This window comes from Mustelus asterias, chromosome 22 (assembly GCF_964213995.1).
Source record: "Mustelus asterias chromosome 22, sMusAst1.hap1.1, whole genome shotgun sequence".
NCBI classification, from domain to species: domain Eukaryota; kingdom Metazoa; phylum Chordata; class Chondrichthyes; order Carcharhiniformes; family Triakidae; genus Mustelus; species Mustelus asterias.
The window spans coordinates 9,023,547-9,044,344 of record NC_135822.1 but is presented as its reverse complement, the minus strand read 5'-3'; the positions used below and the strand labels follow the sequence as shown (position 1 = coordinate 9,044,344).

General features: G+C 50.1%; 1 protein-coding gene across 1 annotated transcript in view; it reads left to right on the top strand.

Moving 5' to 3' along the window:
- The window catches only part of noc2l (NOC2-like nucleolar associated transcriptional repressor), a 170,326-nt gene that overhangs the window by 87,207 nt on the left and 62,321 nt on the right, over positions 1 to 20,798 (top strand).

Sequence of the window (20,798 nt, the reverse complement as noted above, 5' to 3'; positions counted from 1 at the left end):
CAGCTCTGGGCTCTCACCGGGGTAGCCATAAGGACGGTTTCTGTTCAGAGCAACTAATCTGGTCTATTATATTTGCTGCTCCCAATTTAAGTCTTTAAGTTTATTTATTAACGTCACAAGTAGGCTTGCATTAACACTGCGATGAAGTTACTGTGAAAATCCCCCCCCAGCCGCCACACTCCGGCGCCTGTTCGGGTTACACTGAGGGAGAATTGAGCACCGAACCAGCACGTCTTTCGGACTGTGGGAGGAAACCGGAGCACCCGGAGGAAAACCCACGCCGACACGGGGAGAACGTGCAGACTCCGCACAGGCGGTGACCCAAGCCGGGAATCGAACTCGGGTCCCTGGCGCTGTGAGGCTGCAGTGCTAACCCACTGTGCCACCTGTGGTCTCCTTTACACTGGGGAGACCAAGCTCGGACTGGGTGACCGTTTTTGTGGAACGCCTTTGCTCAGTCCACAGGCATGATCCCAACCTCCCTGTTGCGTGGCATTTGAACTAGCGCCCTGGTCTCCACACAGACAGTGACCCGAGGCTGGGATCGTTCCCGGGTTCCTGTGGCGCTGTGAGGCAGCGGTGCTAACCACCGTGCCGCCCCCACTGTTACTCAATGGGCCGAATGGCCTCCTTCTGCGCTGTAGGGATTCTGTTCGTAGAATCATAGAAACCCTACAGTGCAGAAAGAGGCCATTTGGCCCATCGAGTCTGCACCGGCCACAATCCCACCCAGGCCCTACCCCCATATCCCAACATATTTACCCGCTAATCCCTCTAACCTACGCATCTCAGGACACAAAGGGGCAATTTTAGCATGGCCAATCAACCTAACCCACACATCTTTGGACTGTCTATTAGTCTAGGCCTCTGGATTACTAGTCCAGTAACGCCATCACTCAGCCACTTTCGCTAATTATGCCCAGAATATGTCACTTTTGAAACTTGCTGACCTGTATGAAGTTACCTTTCTATTCTTGCTCTCGCAGTTTACTCTGAAATGGAGTTTTGCGTGTGTATTATGGGGCGAGGATGGCAGATTTCCTTCCCTAAAGGGACATTAGTAAACGAGATGGGTGTTTATGACAGGCGGGGAGTTTCATGATTGTTATTTACAGGCACTTGCATTTTATTCCAGGCTTATAAATTATTTTGAATTTAGGTTCCCCCAGCTGCTGTGAGGAGATTTGAACTGATCTTTCTGGACCTTTCTAGGCGGCATAGTGGCACAGTGGGGGCAGCACGGTGGCACAGTGGGGGTGGCACAGTGGTTAGCACAGCTGCCTGACAGCGCCAGGGTCCCCGGGTTCGATTCCAACCTCTGGTCACTGTCTCTGTGGAGTTTGCATGTTCTCGCCGTGTCTGCGTGGGTTTCCTCCGGGTGCTCCGGTTTCCTCCCACAGTCCAAAGATGTGCAAGTTAGGTTGATTGGCCGTGCTGAATTGCCCCTTAGTGTCAGGGGGATTAGCAGTGTAAATGTGTGGGGTTATGGGGATAGGGCCTGGGTGGGATTGTGGTCGGTGCAGACTCGATGGGCTGAATGGCCTCCTTCTGCACTGTAGGGATTTTATTCTACTCTATTAGTCCAGGCCTCTGGATTACTAATCCAGTAACATCACCCCTCTGCCACTCTCACTAATTATGCCCAGAATACGCCACTTTTGAAACTTGCTGACCTGTTTGAAGTTATTTTTCTATTCTTGCTCTCACAGTTTACTCTGAAATGCAGTTTTGTGTGTGTATTATGGGGTGGTCGAACGCTCCCTCGGCTTCTAATGTCAAAGTCTCACTGCTTTCGAGAGCGCGTTTGAGTTTGGGCGACAGTCCCGTTTTGCCAGCTCTCGGACCAGTATACCCTGTGAGCCAGGCTCCTGGCTGGGGCACAATGGTGGCACAGTGGTTAGCACTGCTGCCTCACAGCGCCAGGGAAGTGGGTTCGATTCCTGGTTTGGGTCACTGTCTATGCAGAGTTTACACATTCTCCCCATGTCTGCGTGGGTTTCCTCCGGGTGCTCTGGTTTTCTCCCACAGTCCGAAAGACGTGATGGTTAGGGTGCATTGGCCGTGCTAAATTCTCCCTCAGTGTACCCGAACAGGCGCCGGAGTGTGGCGACTCGGGGATTTCCCAGTAACTCCATTACAGTGTTAATACAAGCCTACTTGTGACACTAATAAACAAACTTAATGTCTCAGAATTCCATTTCCTACTTCATGTATATTTTTTCCCTTCCGCTATCATTCATCTATTTAGATCCCAAGTTCTAGGCTTCCTTCCCTAAATCTCTGTCCTTCCAACTTTGAGATTCCAGCTAAAACCCATATAAAAGTGTGAGATCACGTACCAACTGGCTACTTGTGGCAATAATCAATAAAGTCAATAAACTGAACTCAAGAACAGCTTCTTCCCTGCTGCCATCAGACTTGAATAGACCTACCTTGCATTAAGTTGACCTTTCTCTGCACCCTAGCTATGACTGGAACACTACATTCTGCACTCTCTGCTTTTCTTTTTACCCTGTGGACTCTATGAACGGTATGTTTTGTGCAAGAAACAATAGAATCATAGAATCCCTACAGTACAGAAGGAGGCCAATCGGCCCATCAAGTCTGCACCACCCAGGCCCTATCCCCATAACCCCATGCAGTTACCCAAGCTAGTCCCTCTGATACTAAGGGGCAATTTGGCACGGCCAATCCATCAAACCTGCACATCTTTGGACTGTGGGAGGAAACCGGAGCACCTGGAGGAAACCCACGCAGACACGGGGAGAACGTGCAGACTCCACACAGACAGTGACCGGTTTCCTCCCACAGTCCAATAGACATGCTGATTAGGTGCATTGGCCATGCTCAATTCTCCCTCAGTGTTACCCGAACAGGCGCCAGTGTGGCGACTGGAGGATTTTCACAGTAACTTCATTGCAGTGTTAATGTAAGCCTACTCGCGACACTAATAAATAAACTTTAAAATGTGAATTAGGGCGGCATGGTGCCACAGTGGTTAGCACTGCTGCCTCACAGCGCCAGGGACCCGGGTTCGATTCCGAATGACTGTCTGTGTGCAGTTTGCACGTTCCCTCGGTGTCTGCTTGGGTTTCTTCCTGGTGCTCTGGTTTCCTCCCACCCGTGATGTGGAGCTGCCGGCGTTGGACTTTAACCTGGTGTTGTGAGACTTCTTACTGTGCTCCCTCCCACCCTCCAGGGTTAGGTGGATTGGCCATGCTACGTTGCCCCTTAGTGTCAGGGGGATCAGCAGGGTAAATACGTGGGGCTGTGGGGATAGGGCCTGGGCGGGATTGCTGTCGGTGCAGACTCGACGGACCAAATGGCCTCCTTCTGCACTGTAGGGATTCAATGATTCCATGAACTGTTGTTTCTGAAAAACATATGGTCGCAAGTGGATGCCACTGTGATACCATGTGCAAGCAATGTGGGATTAATCACTTAAACCACAAGTTAGTATGCAACATCCGCTCAGACCCTGCAGTGGTTTAAACCATGCATCGCTTTAAGAATATGTGTTGAATATGTTTACAATTTACTGGAATCCTTGCTCTGTGTGTACATAGTGTTTTAACCTGGCGTTGTGAGACTTCTTACTGTACATAGAGCAGCAGAGAGGAGGTGGGGTGGATGGCACTCATTCAGACAGTGGAATCTGCACCTTGGGCTGGCCCTTGCAGATGTGAATGTTTGAAAGTCTCGGCCTTTTCGGGGTTGAAGACAGAGAGAGTTGTTTCTGTGGCTGTGGTTTAAACATGAATGTTTTCTTTTTTGAAAGAAATTAAAATTAGACCTTGGCGAAGGTTTTGCAGTGACTTTGCAAAACGTAATTTAATCGAAGTCTTACCGCGCGGCCCTCGAGAGGCCAACTTGTACAACTTAGAATCCCTACAGTGCAGAAGGAGGCCATTCGGCCCATCGAGTCTGCACCAACACCAATCCCACCCAGGTCCTATCCCCGCTTAGCTACCCTGCTAATCCCTCTAACCTATCACATCCCGGGACACTAACGGTTAATTTAGCATGTCCAACCAACCTAACCCGCACATCTTTGGACTGTGGGAAGAAACCGGAGCACCCGGAGAAAACCCACGCAGACACGGGGAGAACGTGCAGACTCGGGTCACTGTCTGTGTGGAGTTTGCACATTCTCCCCGTGTCCGCGTGGGTTTCCTCCGGATGCTCCGGTTTCCACCCACAAAGAACAATACAGCCCAGGAACAGGCCCTTCGGCCCTCCAAGCCCGTGCCGCTCCCTGGTCCAAACTAGACCATTCTTTTGTATCCCTCCATTCCCACTCCGTTCATATGGCTATCTAGATAAGTCTTAAACGTTCCCAGTGTGTCCACCTCCACCACCTTGCCTGGCAGCGCATTCCAGGCCCCCACCACCTTCTGTGTAAAATATGTCTTTCTGATATCTGTGTTAAACCTCCCCCTCTTCACCTTGAACCTATGACCCCTCGTGAACGTCACCACCAACCTGGGGAAAAGCTTTCCACCGTTCACCCTATCTATGCCTTTCATAATTTTATACACCTCTATTAAGTCACCCCTCATCCTCCGTCTTTCCAGGGAGAACAACCCCAGTTTACCCAATCTCTCCTCATAACTAAGCCCCTCCATACCAGGCAACATCCTGGTAAACCTCCTCTGTACTCTCTCCAAAGCCTCCACGTCCTTCTGGTAGTGTGGCGACCAGAACTGGACGCAGTATTCCAAATGCGAAGTCCGAACATGTGTGGGGTTAGGTGGATTGGCCACGCTAAATTGCCCCTTAGTGTCCCAAGGTATGGAGGTTGGGTGGATTGGCCATGATAAACGCGTGGGGTTGCGAGGATGGGGCGGGGAGGGGGTGTGCCTGGGTGAGATGCTTTGTCGGAGAGTCAGTGCTGACTCGGTGGGCCGAATGGCCTTCTTCTGTACTGTAGGGATTCTGTGATCCTTTGTAAATAAGTATCCAACACTCATCCTGTTTCTTCACCTTCAGTTGTACAGACCGAGTGCCTACATATATATAAAAATAGGCCCTCGGTTTCTTGGTCTTGCCCCAGCAGTTAGCTTTTCTTTGGCAAGACTCATGAATCGGGTTGTGGTGTTTGGTGGATAGGGGTGTGTCGATGGGCCGAATGGCCTTTCCTCATCTTATTTTTGCTGTGGTTATTTCAGATGTCCGTGTTGTGTAAATTGGATATTCCTCCACTGACTAAAAAGCATCAACTTGAATTTATGTAGCGCCAGTAATGCGGTAAAACATCCCAAAGGGCTTCTTAGGACCGCACTCGGACCAAGGGTCAATGCTGGAAATATGCAGAGCCCCTGGAGGGTTGGAGAACGCAAAGAGGTCACAGAGATAGAGAGGCGCTTGAAGGAAAACCTGCTTGGTGCCTTCGACATACCCCCCCATGGCGATTTCAAAATGAATGCACATTGAAGGCTTTTGCAAATCAAACTTATTGAGATTCCTTTTGCATCTTTGCCCTCCCGATACCCTCGTCTGCTCGGTTAATACCCAAGAGATGAGCTGGCTTGCGCCCAAAGCTATCGCTGACCTTGGGCGGCTGCCAGGTAACACTCAGCCGTAATCTGGTGGGGGAAGAGAAAAGAAGTTGCATTTGCACACAGCGTCTCTTAAAACATCCTGCAGCACTTCACATAGAGTGCTCTGCCGTTATCGTGGCAACCACCTTACACGCAGTGCAGATACCGCGCCGTTATCAGTGAGGTGGGCGAGCAGTTAGTCTGCCTTCTGATGGTGTGCTTTGGAGGGAGCTTTGGTATTCACCAAGAACACCAAACACTAACGGGAAGGACCGCCAATCGATCACCGCTCTCATCGAGTGTGAATTGTTGTTTCCTTTATCATTCGGTCTTCTTGTAAAGTGACCTGATGAGTGCAAGACGTAAAACTTCGATAACATGTGCCTTTTTTCAGCAACACTCACTTGACTGTATTTTGTTGAAGAAAATCAGAACAAACTAATTTGTGTGCGATTTTTAGTATTCAGGATAACTTAACTCTTGCGAGTTAACGTCACCCTGTTATTTAAATGATTCGGGTAAACTTCCCTTAGGTTGTGACACTTCCTTCTTTCCTGATCTCACTTTGCGATTGAATCATGCAGCTGTATTTGCCACATTACCTGTAGACGGAGGTGGGGATGGGTGATGTAGCGAGGGTTGAAGGGGCTGCACAGAATTGCAGGCCATGGATCTGAAGTCACGTGTAGGCCAGACCAGGTAAGGACGAGAGATTTCCTTCCCTAAAGGACATTAGTGAACCAGATGTGTTTATCAGACAATCGACAATGGTTTCATGGTAGATTCTTAATTCCAGATTTTTTTTTATTGAATTCAAGTTGGACCATCTGCTGTGGCGGGGTTCGAACCGGGCTCCCCAGAGCATTACCCCGGGTCTCTGGGTTACTGATCCAGTGACAGTACCACTAGGCCACCGCCTGGCCTGGCCGAGGGCTTGCTTTACAAATTCCAAGAGAAAGAATGAAGGGCTTGTGTTTACGTAGGTTCTTGTGACTAATGGAGTCCGTGATGTAGTCCAGGGCACAACCTCTGTGCGGCCACAAAGAGCGGTGTGAAAACCACCCCCCACGTTGTCTGTTTTAGTGACGTTTGTTGAGGGATAAATATTGGCCACAATTCCAGGACAAACCCAGCTGCACTTCTTCATACACAGCACCGTGGATCTTTAACATCCACTGAGGGCGGCACGGTGGCACAGTGGTTAGCACCGCTGCCTCACAGCGCCAGGGACCTGAGTTCGATTCCCGGCTCGGGTCACTGTCTCCCCATGCATTCTCCCCGTGTCTGCGTGGGTTTCCTCCGGGTGCTCCGGTTTCCTTCCACGGTCCAAAGATGTGCGTGTTAGGTTGATTGGCCATGCTAAAAATTGCCCCTTAGTGTCCCGGGATGCCAAGGTTAGAGGGATTAGCGGGGCAAATGTGGGGGGGTGATGGGGATAGGGTCTGGGTGGGATTGTTGTTGGTGCAGGCTCAAATGAGCCGAACGGCCTCCTTCTGCACCGTAGGGATTCTGTGGAGGAGGCAGACTGGGCACTGGTTTAACATTTCATCCGAAAAACGGGAGGGGACCACTGACAAAGGCGCACTGAAAGAACAAAGAAAAGTACAGCACAGAAACAGGCCATTCGGCCTGCCAAGCCCGTGCTGATCATGATGCCTGAACTAAACTTTAAAAAAACCCTTTGCCCGTACTCGGTCCCTATCCCTCTATTCCCTCCCTATTCATGGACCCATCCAGATGTCTCTTAAATGTTGCTAATGTGTCTGCTTCCACCACCTCCTCTGGCAGCGCGTTCCAGGCACCCACCACTCTCTGCGTGAAAAACTTCCCCCGCACATCTCCCTTAAACTTTCCCCCTCTCATCTTGAACCTGTGCCCCCTTGTCATTGACACTTCCACCCTAGGAAAAAGCCTCTGACTATCCACCCTGTCTGTGCCTCTCATAATTTTGTAGACCTCTATCAGGTCTCCCCTCAGCCTCTGTCTTTCCAGTGAAAACAATCCTAGTTTATCCAACCTTTCCTCATAGCCAACACCCTTGAGACCAGGCAACATCCTGGTGAACCTTCTCTGCACTCTCTCCAAAGCTTCCACTTCCTTCTGGTAGTGTGGTGCCCAGAACTGCACGCAATATTCCAAGCCACTCACCATCCTGACTTGGAAATATATCGGCCGTTCCTTCGCAGTCGCTGGGTCAAAATCCTGGAATTCCCTCCCTAACGGCATTGTGGGTCAACCCACAGCACGTGGACTGCAGCGATTCAAGAAGGCAGCTCACCACCACCTTCTCAAGGGGCAACTAGGGATGGGCAATTAATGCTGGCCTAGCCAGCGACGCCCATGTCCCACGAATGAGTAAAAAAACCACCAAATGCGCCCTAACCAAGGTTTTTATATAGCTGCAAAGTAGAATCATAGAACAGAATCATAGAATCCCTACAGTGCAGAAGGAGGCCTTTCGGCCCATCGAGTCTGCACCAACCACAATCCCACCTAAGCCCTATTCCCATAACCCCACATATTTCACCTGCTAATCCCCCTGACACTAGGGTCAATTTAGCATGGCCAATCCACCCATCCCGCACATCTTTGGACTGTGGGAGGAAACCGGAGCACCCGGAGGAAACCCACGCAGACACGGGGAGAATGTGCAAACGCCACACAGACAGTCACCTGAGGCCGGAATCGAACCCGAGTCCCTGGTGCTGGGAGGCAGCAGCAGTGCTAACCACTGTGCCACCGTGCCGCCCTTGATTCGCCAACTCTTGTACTCAGTGCCCCGGCTGATGAAGGCAAGTATTCCATACGCCTTCTTAGTCACCTTGGCCATCTGTGTGGCCACTTTTCGGGAACTGTGGAGCTGCACGCCCAGATCCCCCTGATCAGGCTCAGATCTCGATCTCTCTCTATGTTAAGATCTCTCTGTATGCTAAGCACTCCGTCAGTGCTTAACTGGGAGAGTTGGCCGAGGTTATGTGCTTGAGACTCTGGGGTTGGAGTTGAACCCAGAGCTCATTGACTCAGAGATGAGAGTGTTACTAGACCGTGGCTGAGAACGTGGTCTTAGCTGCCACTCTGAACACACACTTCCTTGTCCAATTTAAACCCCATGCTACTGATGTGGCGCTGCGCAGCTTAAAAGAGGAACAGATTTTTTGGCTTTGCATTCCTGAAATAGCACCGAGGGGCACAGCTAAACCTGTGAAACATGAAGGAACCCACAGACACTTCAAAGCTGTTTTTCTCTGCCTACTGCTATTTCAGGAAGCGTGCTAAAGGAATGCGACAGGCTGCCGTCAGTCTCCAAGATCTATCCAACTAAACACTCAGCCCCAGATGCCAGAATGAGTTGGGGCGATGTGTTACAGTTCACTGGGTGTCCCGAGTTGCTGTAGCAACGTACACTTCTACACACTGTAATCTGGTGATGGGAGAAGCTGCCCATCACGTGGCTTACCCGAAATCTCTCTTAGCGCCTGCCATTGGCTTGTGTTCACAAGATCATAGAATCCCTACAGCGCTGAAGGAGGCCATTCAGCCCATCGAGCCGGCACCTACCACAATCCCACCCAGGCCCGATCCCCGTAACCCCAGGTCCTTACCCAGGTAATCCCTCTGACATTAAGACTTAGAATAGAATAGAATCCCTACTGTGCAGAAGGAGGCCATTCGGCTCATCGAACCTGCACTGAAAACAATGCCACCCACGTCCCATTCCCGTAACCCCACATATTTACCCTGCAAATCCCCCTGACACTAAGGGGCAATTTAGCGCGGCCAATCAACCCAACCCGCACATCTTTGGAGTGTGGGTGGAAACCAAAGATGCGAAACATCCAAGGATGTGCGGGGTTAGGCGGATTGGCCGTGCTAAATTGACCGTTAGTGTCAGGGGGACTAGAAGGGTAAATAGGTGGGGTTACGGGAATAGGGCCTGGGTGGGATTGTGGTCGGTGCAGACCCGATGGGCTGAATGGCCTCCTTCTGCACTGTCGGGATTCTATAAACTGGGGCACTCGGAGGAAACCCGCTCCAGGAGTCGGCTTTGAAGGAACCGTGCTTTTATTGCACGAAATAAAATGAACAATAGCCCACGAGCCTGTGGTGAATACAACAGGTCCCAACCGGGACTCAAAGGTTATTGGAGCCTCTCGGGGTCTTGCTTTATACATGGTTCTATATACGTGCTTATAGAATTATAGAATCCCTACAGTGCAGAAGGAGGCCATTCGGCCCATCGAGTCTGCACTGTCAATGATCCCACCCAGGCCCCTATCCCTGTAACCCCATACATTTACCCTGCTAATCCCCCTGACACTAATGGACAATTTATCATGGCCAATCCACCTAACTCCACCTGGTGAGTTAATTATCAATCCCCAGGGAGCTCGTATTCAACAAGTCCTACAGGGAGGCCAATTAGTGATTCGCCGTGCCAGTCATGGGTGTTCACGCAGACACCGTGGGGGGGCGGGGGGGGGGCGGGGAAACGTGCAAACTCCTCTCAGACAGTCACCCAAGGCTGGAACTGAACCCACGTGCCATCATGTTGGAAGGATTTACAGGCTAATACTTAACCTGATTGGCCGCGTTATCAATAAACCTTCCATAACCATCAGGTCCTAGGGTGGGACTGGAAACACAGTAAGAAGTCTCACAAAACCAGGTTAAAGTCCAACAGGTTTATTTGGTAGCAAAATCCACTAGCTTTCGGAGCGCTGCTCCTTCGTCAGGTAAGTGGGACTGGAACCCAGAGCTTCTGGCTCAGAGGCGGCACACTAGTTAATCCCCTGCACCAAGAGACCCCCCGCCCCCCCCCACAACCCCTTGTCAAACTTAGTAACATCAGTATCTACACTTGTACTTCAACCACTTTAGGGTGTCTTGAGATCATAGGAGGAACTATATAAACTCCAGCGCCATTTTCTAACTTTGCTTTCTCTCTTTCTCTTTTCGCAAACTCTAATTGAGAGTAACGACGAACCAAAAGCATGCTGGTCCTGGGCTCAGGTGTTCTCTTGTGGGAGAACACCACAATGGCTTCATGTCACTTCCCCATCCCCTGAGGCGTTAACTGGACTTCTTTCTCGTGGCAAAGTCTCGTGGTCTTCTGAACGGTGTGTCCAGTCTGTCACTTCCGTTCCAGAGATAACCGCTGTTGCCTCGATCTCCTCTTTCCTCTTTCAGCTTCTGCTTTCCTTCGGAGTAACCACTTCCCTCTCAGAGAGCGTGCAGCCCACCCAAGCCATAATCGCTGTCATCCCCTGTAAAACGCGAGTGGTGAACCTCTTGGTCCACAGCAGCTGCTCTGTCAACATGTCCGTGGCTGGGCTTGTCACAAATGAGATATATTTATAAAAATAGGATTTTCAACCTCCCCCAACTTCCCAATTGTTTCTTAACAGGATAATTAGCTTTACTTGATCATCACTCGAATTTGGTACACCGGGTGAGTGGTTCCTGCCTTGGCGAACCATCTGTGCGGAGTCTGCACGTTCTCCCCGTGTCTGCATGGGTTTCCTCCAGGTGCTCCAGTTTCTCCGCAGTTAGGTGGATTGGCCGTTCTAAATTGCCCCTGTGTGTCCAAAGATGTGCAGGTTTGGTGGATTGGCCCTTAGTGTCCAAAGATGTGCAGGTTGGCTGGACTGGCCATGCTATGATGCCCCTTGGTGTCTCAAGATGTGCAGATTTGGTGGATTGGCCCCTTGTTGTCCCAAGATGTGTCGGTTAGGTGGATTAGCGATGCTGAATTGCCCCTTGGGTATCCAAAGATGTGCGGGTTAGGTTGATTGGCCATGCTAAATTGCCCCTTGTGTCAGGGGGATTTGCAGAGTATGTACGTGGGGCTACGGGGATAGGGCCTGGGTGGGATTGTTGCCAGTACAGACCCGATGGGCCCAATGAGCTCCTCCTGCGCTGTGGGGATTCTATGAGTAGAATACAGTCGGTTTCTGTTGGAACAGACTGTCATTCCCCTTCGCTCAGTCTGTTTGAGCCCGCTGGTCTCGTCGATCTCAGTGGCGATCGCCATTCAGTGTCCTCTGGGTAGTTGAACAGTCTGGCTCCTTTCTCAAGCGATTGGTATTTCTGTGGAGCAGCGGCCTTTAACATTCCCCCGTTCACTCGGTGATTTGAAAACTAACCTTGCTGCGTAAGGCACGAGGCGATGACTTCTTCAGAGGGGGTGATTCAGGTTGGTGATGGATAGCCATTCATCTCATGGACGCAGCATCTGTGTGGCTTCCCCTCGGGGCCTGGGCGCTCAATCCCCCGTCTGTTTGTAGCTGTTGCCAGCGGCCTGGTGCCTTGGTCACAGGCTTTATCTTTCTGCTTCAGAATGTTGTCACAAACCCCCCCCAAAATTGCAACACGAGGGACGTTAGTTACAGTTGGTGGATGTAGACAAGGCATGGCGAGGCGATGCACGATCTATCAACCTGAGGAAACACCAGTCAGTTGCCCTGGCTGTAAAAGCTTAGCAGTAACACTGACTGACCACATTTATAGAAACCCTATAGATCATGGAATCCCTACAGTGCTGAAGGAGGCCATTCAGCCCATCAGGTCTGCACTGACTCTCTGATAGAGTAACTTACCCAGGCTCTCTGCCTCGCCCTATCCCCGTAACACCACACATTTCCCATGGCTAATCCAAAAGAGCATCCAACCCCAGCCCTATCCCCACAACCCCCCCTAACCTACACATCTTTGGACACTAAGGGGCAATTTAGCATGGCCAATCCTTCTAACCTACACATCTTTGGACACTAAGGGGCAATTTAGCATGGCCAATCCTTCTAACCTACACATCTTTGGTGTGGGAGATTTCAAGAACAAATTAAATATAGCTCTTGGGGTGGGACAGTGGCACAGTGGTTAGCACTGCTGCCTCACAGCGCCAGGGACCCAGGTTCGATTCCGGCCTCGCATGACTGTGTGGAGTTTGCACATTCTCCCCGTGTCTGTGTGGGTTTCCTCCGGGTGCTCCGGTTTCCTCCCACAGTCCGAAGATCTCCAGGTTAGATGGATCGACCATACCGAATTGCCCCTTAGTGTCCCAGAATGTGTGGGTTAGGGGGAATTAGCGGGGTAAATACATGGGGTTACGGCGATAGGGCCTGGGTAGGATGCTCTGTCGAAGAATCGGTGCAGACTCGATGGGCCGAATAGCCTCTTCCTGTACTGTAGTGCTTCTGTTCTGTGCGGATATTGCGGATACGGAAACAAGGTGAGTGGATGGTGTTGAGATATGGATTGACAATGACCCCATTGAATGGCAGAATGGGCTTGAAGGGCTGAATGGCCTCCTCTTCCAATATTTTGTCAGTGAATAGTTTGGTGTTCCACGTTTTTTAAAAATCCAACAAAGTTGACGGGAGAGGGGTGTGGATGTAGCAAATACTTTAACATAGTAATTAGGAGCAGAAGGAGGTAAATTCAACCCTTCGACCTGCTCCACCATTCAATCAGATCATGGCTGATCTCTCCCTGGTCTCAGATCCACCTCCGCACCCCTTCCCCATACCATGTTTTTAATTTGAAATATATCTATCTGCTGCTTGAAACCATTCAACGATTCAGGCTCCCCCGCGCTATGGGGCAGCGGGTTCCATAAATTCACCACCCTCTGCGAGAGGTAGTTCCTCCTCATCTCAGTTTTAAATCTACCGTCTCTCAACCTATACCTGTGACCTCTTGTTCTCGATTGCCCCACTAGAGGAAACATTTATAGAATCCTACAGTGCAGAAGGAGGCCATTCAGCCCATCGAGTCTGCACCGACCACAATCCCACCCTGGCCCTACCCCCATAACCCCATGCATTTACCCTAGCTAGTCTCCCTGGCACGAAAGGGCAATTTTAGCACGGCCAATCCACCTAACCTGCACATCTTTGGAGTGTGGGAGGAAACCGGAGCACCTGAGGGAAACCCACGCAGACACAGGGAGAACGTGCAACCTCCACACAGACAGTGACCCAAGCCGGGAATCGAACCCGGGTCCCTGGCACTGTGAGGCAGCAGTGCTAACCACTGTGCCACCGTGCCGCCTATACTAGGCCTGCATTTACTCTATCAATCCCTTTTAATATACCCAGTTGGACCTGGAACCTGTGGAATTGCAAACGTGCAGAATTAAATCACCACTGCTTAGAATTATAGAATGCGACAGTGCAGAAGGAGGCCATTCGGCCCATCGAGTCTGCACCAACCACAATCCCACCCAGTCTCTATTCCCGTAACCTCATGCATTTACCCTGCTAAGCCCCCTGACACCAAAGGGGCAATTTAGGGACCCAGGTTCAATTCTCAGCTCGGGTCACTGTCTGTGTGGAGTTTGCACATTCTCCTCGTGTCTGCGTGGGTTTCCTCCGGGTGCTCCGGTTCCCTCCCACAGTCCAAAGATGTGTGGGTTAGGTGGATTGGCCATGATAAAAATTGCCCCTTAGTGACTAGCTAGGGTAAATACACCTGACCCGCACATCTTCTGCCTCCTGAAAATCCATGTTGATGATGTACAGTTGTACAATTCCCCTCTTGAGTGTTTTTGATGTTGTTGAAAATTTTCCACTTGTTCAACCCTGCGCCAGTCAATAGTTAAACACTTGTTGGTTTCCCATTTACAACTGTTCAAGTGTAATGTCACAAATAGGATGGAAATTAATATCTGCGATATGAGGACCAACAGGTTAGCATCTCTGGGGAAGCAACAGATCGGGGGGGTTTAATTGAACTCCTTCCTGCCTGTAGCTGTGAATGGTGCACTGCGCAACTTCACCCCGAGCAAACCAAGTCCAGCCTGCCTTGACAACACTGCTCTTTCTCTCACGCCTGCAACTTGTTGCCTGTGCCCTGGTCTGCTAGGTGCTGCTAGACCTGCGGAGGGTGCTGTGGGCAACAAAAGTGATCGACGCACAGGACTTGAGATGAGCACGTGAGGCAGAAAGGCATCGAAGGATATGTTGACGGGCTGGGTGAAAGTTGGTGGGGGCAGTGGGGAATGACTTGCATTGATAGTAAACACTGTGGTCACAGCACAGAAAGAGGCCATTTGGCCCCTCAAGTTCGGGCTTGCTCTCTGCAAGAGTAATTCACCTCGGGATTACAACCGGGATAGGAGGGGTGCACTGATGATCTGGACCCACCATTTCAGAGGTTGCAGCCCGTAAGTGTAAATGTTCAAATCACTCAGCCAGCTGGTTACCTTCACTGCTGCGAGATCCGGAATAAAAGAAACTCTAACCAGACACCGTTCAATCAACTCGGAATCATTGATTTATTATGAAACAGAACTTTTCTTTTAAAATAAATTGGAAAACTGATTAATGCACAGTTTGTAATCTGGAAGTGTAACTATATATCACCTTCTTAAAATCCCAACACAAGTGCGTGCACACACACACATGTATGACACACACGCACATGACACACCACACGTGCATGACACACCACGCACGTGCGTGACACACCGCACATGCGTGACACACCGCACATGTGCATGACTCGGCACACATGCATGACACACCACACGCATGACACACAGCACACACACGACACATCGCACACACACACACGCATGCCATATCTCGCACACATGACACACAACTCGTACACATGACACACATAACCTTTTTAAGGAAGGAAATCTGCCGCCCTTATCCGGTCTGGCCTAGGCGTGACTCCAGAGCCACGGCAATGTGGTTGACTCCAAACTGCCCTCTGAAGTGGCCGAGCAAGTTCCTCCGTTCAAGGGCAATTAGGGACGGGCAACAAATGCTGTCCCAGTCAGCGATGCCCACGCCCAATGAATGAATTTTTAAATCAAAAATAATCTGAACAGTGTATCTTTGTCCAATGCCTGAACTTTTCGATTAACTCTCCCAGACAGTTGCAGCACACCAACTGAAAGTTACGGGTTAGAATGCGGCTGAACTGTAAGAATGTTCATGTCTGTTGACAAATTTAGAATCATAGCGTGCAGAAGAGACCTTTCGGCCCATCATGTCTGCACCAACGTGTCAGAAACAGCTTAAGGGGCGGCACGGTAGCACAGTGGTTAGCACTGCTGCTTCACAGCTCCAGGGTCCCGGGTTCGATTCCCGGCTCGGGTCACTGTCTGTGTGGAGTCGGCACATTCTCCCCGTGTCTGCGTGGGTTTCCTCCGGGTGCTCCGGTTTCCTCCCACAGTCCAAAGATGTGCGGGTTAGGTTGATTGGCCAGGTTAAAAATTGCCCCTTAGGGTCCTGAGATGCGTAGGTTAGAGGGATTAGCGGGTAAAATATATGTGGGGGTTGGGCCTGGGTGGGATTGTGGTCGGTGCAGACTCGATGGGCCGAATGGCCTCCTTCTGCACTGTACGGATTCTATGATTCTAACCCCCTACCTAATCCCATCTACTAGCACTTGGCCCATAGCCCTGAATGTTAGGATGTGCCAGGTACTCATCCAGCTACTGTATAAAGGATGTGAGGCAACCCGCCTCTACCGCCCTCCCAGGCAGCGCATTCCAGACCATCACCACCCTCTGGGTAAAAAAGTCTCCCCCCCCCGCCCCCCCCGAAACCTCTGGCCCTTCACTTTGAATCTATGTCCCCTCGTGACTGACCCTTCAACTAAGGGGAGCAGCTGCTCCCACCCTGTCCATGCCCCTCATAATCTTGTACACCTCGATCAGATCGCCCCCCCCTCAGTCTTCTCTGCTCCAATGAAAACAACCCGAGCCTACCCAACCTCTCTTCATAACTTAAACGTTCCGTCCCAGGCAGCATCCTGGTGAATCTCCTCTGCACCCCCTCCAGTGCAATCACATCCTTCCTATAATGTGGCGGCCAGAACTGCACACAGTGCTCCAGCTGTGACCTCACCAAAGTTCTGTACAACTCCAACATGACTTTTGTAAGCTGTGCCTCGATTGATAAAGGCAAGTGTCCCCTATGTCTTTTTCACCACCCGACTAACATGCCCTTCTGCTTTCAGAGACTGGAAAGAAATCACTGTTTAGCTGCAAAATTTTCTGAAGACAATTCATAACCTTTTGAAGAGAGTTTACTAATTATATTAATTCTGGATAGTACGTGGGCCAATGGGCGAGTTTGAAGTACAGAAACCCACCTTTTCCCTGCTGTTGCTATTCATTTAAAATGAAAATAAGCTGGCAAGGATTCCCTGATTGTGATGCCCCTACCTGATCATCTTCACATGGTTTTGACTTCAAAGTACTTTTCTGTTGGTAATGAGAAGCTTGCTAGGTTGGATAATCGGCAGTCATTGGGGAGTTGGGCGATTGATCCGTGAAAATGTAGTATAGCTCATTGACTCTGGCAATTCCGAGCAGTGCTGCTGGGCCCCCCTGTCATTCTCTGATGGTGGACAACTGGCTGATCTGGCCAAGGGCCGGAATAAAAATGGACAGTGGTCAGCGCTGCTGCCTCCCGGCATTGGGTCACTGTCTGTGCGGAGTCTGCATGTCTCATGGGCGGCACGGTGGCACAGTGGGTTAGCACCTGCTGCCTCACAGCGCCAGGGACCCGGGTTCGATTCCCGGCTTGGGTCACTGTCTGTGCAGAGTCTGCACATTCTCCCTGTGTCTGCGTGGGTTTCCTCTGGGTGCTCCGGTTTCCTCCCACAGTCCGAAAGACGAGCTGGTTAGTGTGCATTAGCCGTGCTAAATTCTCCCTCAGTGTAACCCGAACAGGCGCCGGAATGTGGCGACGAGGGGATTTTCACAGTAACTTCATTGCAGTGTTAATGTAAGCTTTACTTGTGACAAATAAATAAAACATTCTCCCCGTGTCTGCCTCCGGGTTGCCTCCAGCTGCTCTGGTTTCCTCCCACAGACTGAAAGACGTGCTGGTTAGGGTGCATTGGCCGTGCTAAATTCTCCCTCAGTGTACCCGAACAGGCGCCAGAGTGTGACGACTTGGGGATTTTCATTGCAGTGTTAATTCAAACCTGCTAATAAATAAACTTAAAAATGATCAGATCCCACCGCAGAACGAGACGTCTATCACTGAGAAAAACTTTCAGTTATGAGAGAGAATGTTTGTCCCTTGGGGAAGTGACAGTCTTAATAAATCCATTTGGTCGATAACGGCATCGTCACATTTGCAGCGAATGCCGCGGACCAAAGTCTTACTTGGTTGTTAGCACTTAGTCAGTCGAGTGGGGTAATGTATCTTGTGCAGACCAAGCAACTTGGACACATGGTTCATGTATTATGGTTGATGTGAACAGATAGGTGTCTTTGAGAGACTGTACTGGAATTGTGAATCGGGGCCAGGCTTCTGCAGTATCCGTGAATGCGGAGAATCCTGAAATAGATATTTCATTGAAGCGCAGAGCGTGTGTGTTGACTGAGTTGGCACACAGCCCAACAACAAGATAATGTCTGTCCTGGATAGATGAGACAACTACTTTCAGGAAGAGATAGCTGGAGGACATTCTAATAATTTATGACTTTGCAGATTTGTATTCAGTGCACGAGGGTGAAAGGGATAGGGGTGGAGGGGTGAACTGTGACAAGTGCAGATTGACTGAGGTCAGCTGTGCTACGTGGCTATCACATTTATGATTCAGGCACAAGCTTCACCAGGAGTGAAGTTTGCTGATGAATCCACCCTTCTCCTTGCCCCTACGTGCCGCTTGGGCACTCCAGCAACGAAAAAAGACCAATGTGAACAGGTGCGGGGAGAAAGCAAGGAACTGGTCAGTGTGAGAGTGGCTCCTTGGACAGGCCTAATTCAGCATGGCGGCAGGCAGGCCCTCAGGCCTCCTCCTGTGGCTTCGGCGCCCCGTTTCACTTCAGTACAGGTTCAGCACTGGGTGTGTCGGTCGTTTCTGCCCATCCAGCTTCCAGACAAGCCGGTCAGCAGAATGAAAAAAAACCTCACTGTGGCAGAGGCTGCCTTTGAGTCTGGTGTAAAGCAGCTCCTTCCAATGGACGTGACCCGCCATTTAATATGGTCGCTGAGAGGCTGGAGAAAACCAGGGCAAACGCGTTGATCGGGATTAGAGAAACATAGAAAATAGGGGCAGGGGTAAGTAGTCCATTCGGCCCTTGGAGCCTGCCCTGCTATTCAACTGGGTCGTGGCTAATCCTCCAGCTCAAAGTCATACTCCACATTTTGTACCCCCTCCCAGCATGGACCTTTTAATTATGTCCCCCACCCCCCCCCCTCCCATTCATGGAAATTTTTCTTCCATACATCCCCATCCCACAGAGTTTATTTACCCCTTCCACCCCCCTCCTCCCACACAATGGATAGTATATTTATCCCCTCCTTGCCCCCCTGTGACATTAGTGTACCTTTAAGAGTTTTTTAAAAATCATGTTCTCTGCAGCTCTGTGTTGCCGAATTGTCTGTAGAAGTCCTTTTATTGCTACTTAAAAGGGGTTTGTTTATTTTTACTCTGGGATATTTTTTGTGACCCTGCATTGTTAGGAGGAAGGTCATGTGCTTTGGACTGGCTTTTATTTCCTTCCTAGTGAATTTAAGGTTTCATCTTCTGTTTGGCTGGCAGCAGTGTTAGTTTTAGAAGGGTCATCAAGCTGAAAAGAAGTGTCTCTCTCTCTCTCTCTCTCCCTGTTTTGGAAATTCTGCTTATTAGCTGAAAGCAAGGCTTCTTGCCTTCCTGAGGTAGAGAATCTGCTGTTGGTGGCTCGACCAGAGTCTCTCCCCGGTGTTCTGGGAAGCTGTTCTGACTCCAAGCTTGTCTGTGGGTGCCCCGAGAGCTGCAGCAGTCAGCCAAAGGACTTCAGTCCCAGTATCACGTGAGCATTAGTCTTTGCTGCATTAAACCTGTGGAAAGGGGGGTTTTTTTGTCCGTGGGAAGTTTTGTTTGATTGGAACATTTTAGACACGTATTAGTTAAGGATTATACATTATCGGGGTTGTTTTGTTTTGTTTGTAATTGATAAAAGTTATTGCTAATTTTCTTTCTATATATGTTGACTATATTCTTAAATAAATTTTGTTTAATAAAAGCTCCCTAGTGGGTCAGTTGAACCATACCTGAGGTGAAACATAGGGGGAGTTCTCCCGACCAACCCACCACGGGAATCATAGCGGATTTGGAGGGGGTGGGGGAGGGGGGAGTCACGCAAAGATCTGTTGACCTTGGACGGGATTCTCCAGTTTTGGGGCGAGTGGGACCAAAGAATCCACCCATCATGCTTATCGTACCCCCAAATTCAAACCTATGATTCAGGCGGGCTTCACAAAACACTGAGGAGTTTCTGACTGAATTATAACAGCCCCCAGTGGACAGTTTACTTACCCCCTCCCCCCGGCCCCCCACCCCTCCAATAATGAGGTCAAGGTTCAGTTGCAATTTAAATCACAGCAGCCACTTTTCCAGTTTTCAGGACTATAGCAGCAAGGACGTGAAGTCAACAAAATCTCCAATTTCAGCTCTGGTTGCTCTGTCTGGCTGCCTGAGTGTTAAATTAAGACAGTGACCTTGTCCGTCACATATGTCGTGGGGATGTTTCCCACTGATTAGTGCTGAGTCTCCATGATTGTCCCTGCCCATTACTAAATCTTTCGGTGGGATACGAAAAAAGGATACTGATATTTTTGGTGCATTTACGGGCGTTTGCAGTGGACGGCACAGTGGGTTAGCACTGCTGCCTCACCGCTCCAGGGACCCGGGTTCGATTCCCGGCTTGGGTCACTGTACAGAGTTTGCACGTTCTCCCCGTGTCTGCGTGGGTTTCCTCCCGGGTGCTCCGATTTCCTCCCACAATCTAAAGATGTGCGGGTTAGGGTGGATTGGCCGCGCTAAAATTGCCCCTTAGTGTCCTGGGATGCATAGATTAGAGGGATTAGCGGGGTAAATATGTGGGGTTACGTGGATAGGGCCTGGGTGGGATTGTTGTCGGAGCAGGCTCGATGGGCCGAATGGTTCCTGTCGGGATTCTATCGTGCTTTAGATCGAAAGGTTTGACTTCTATTGGTTGACGAGTAAAGAAATTCTTCAGCTGCAGTGTCCCTTAAAGTTTATTTATTAGTCGCAAGTCGGCTCACATTAACACTGCAATGATGGCAGTGGAGTCCCCCGTTTTAACGCGATGGTTGGGGGTCCATAAAATGTGATCGCGAATGTTATCGCGCTAATTCACGAAACCGGAAACAGCAACAAAAAAAAAGGGTCCGTCGCGCGATCGTGTCATATCCGATTTCGCGCGTAAAATCAGGGGTTCCACTGTACTATGAAAATTACTTCTATAAACGGAGGGAGGAAGAATTTGATTTAATAAGC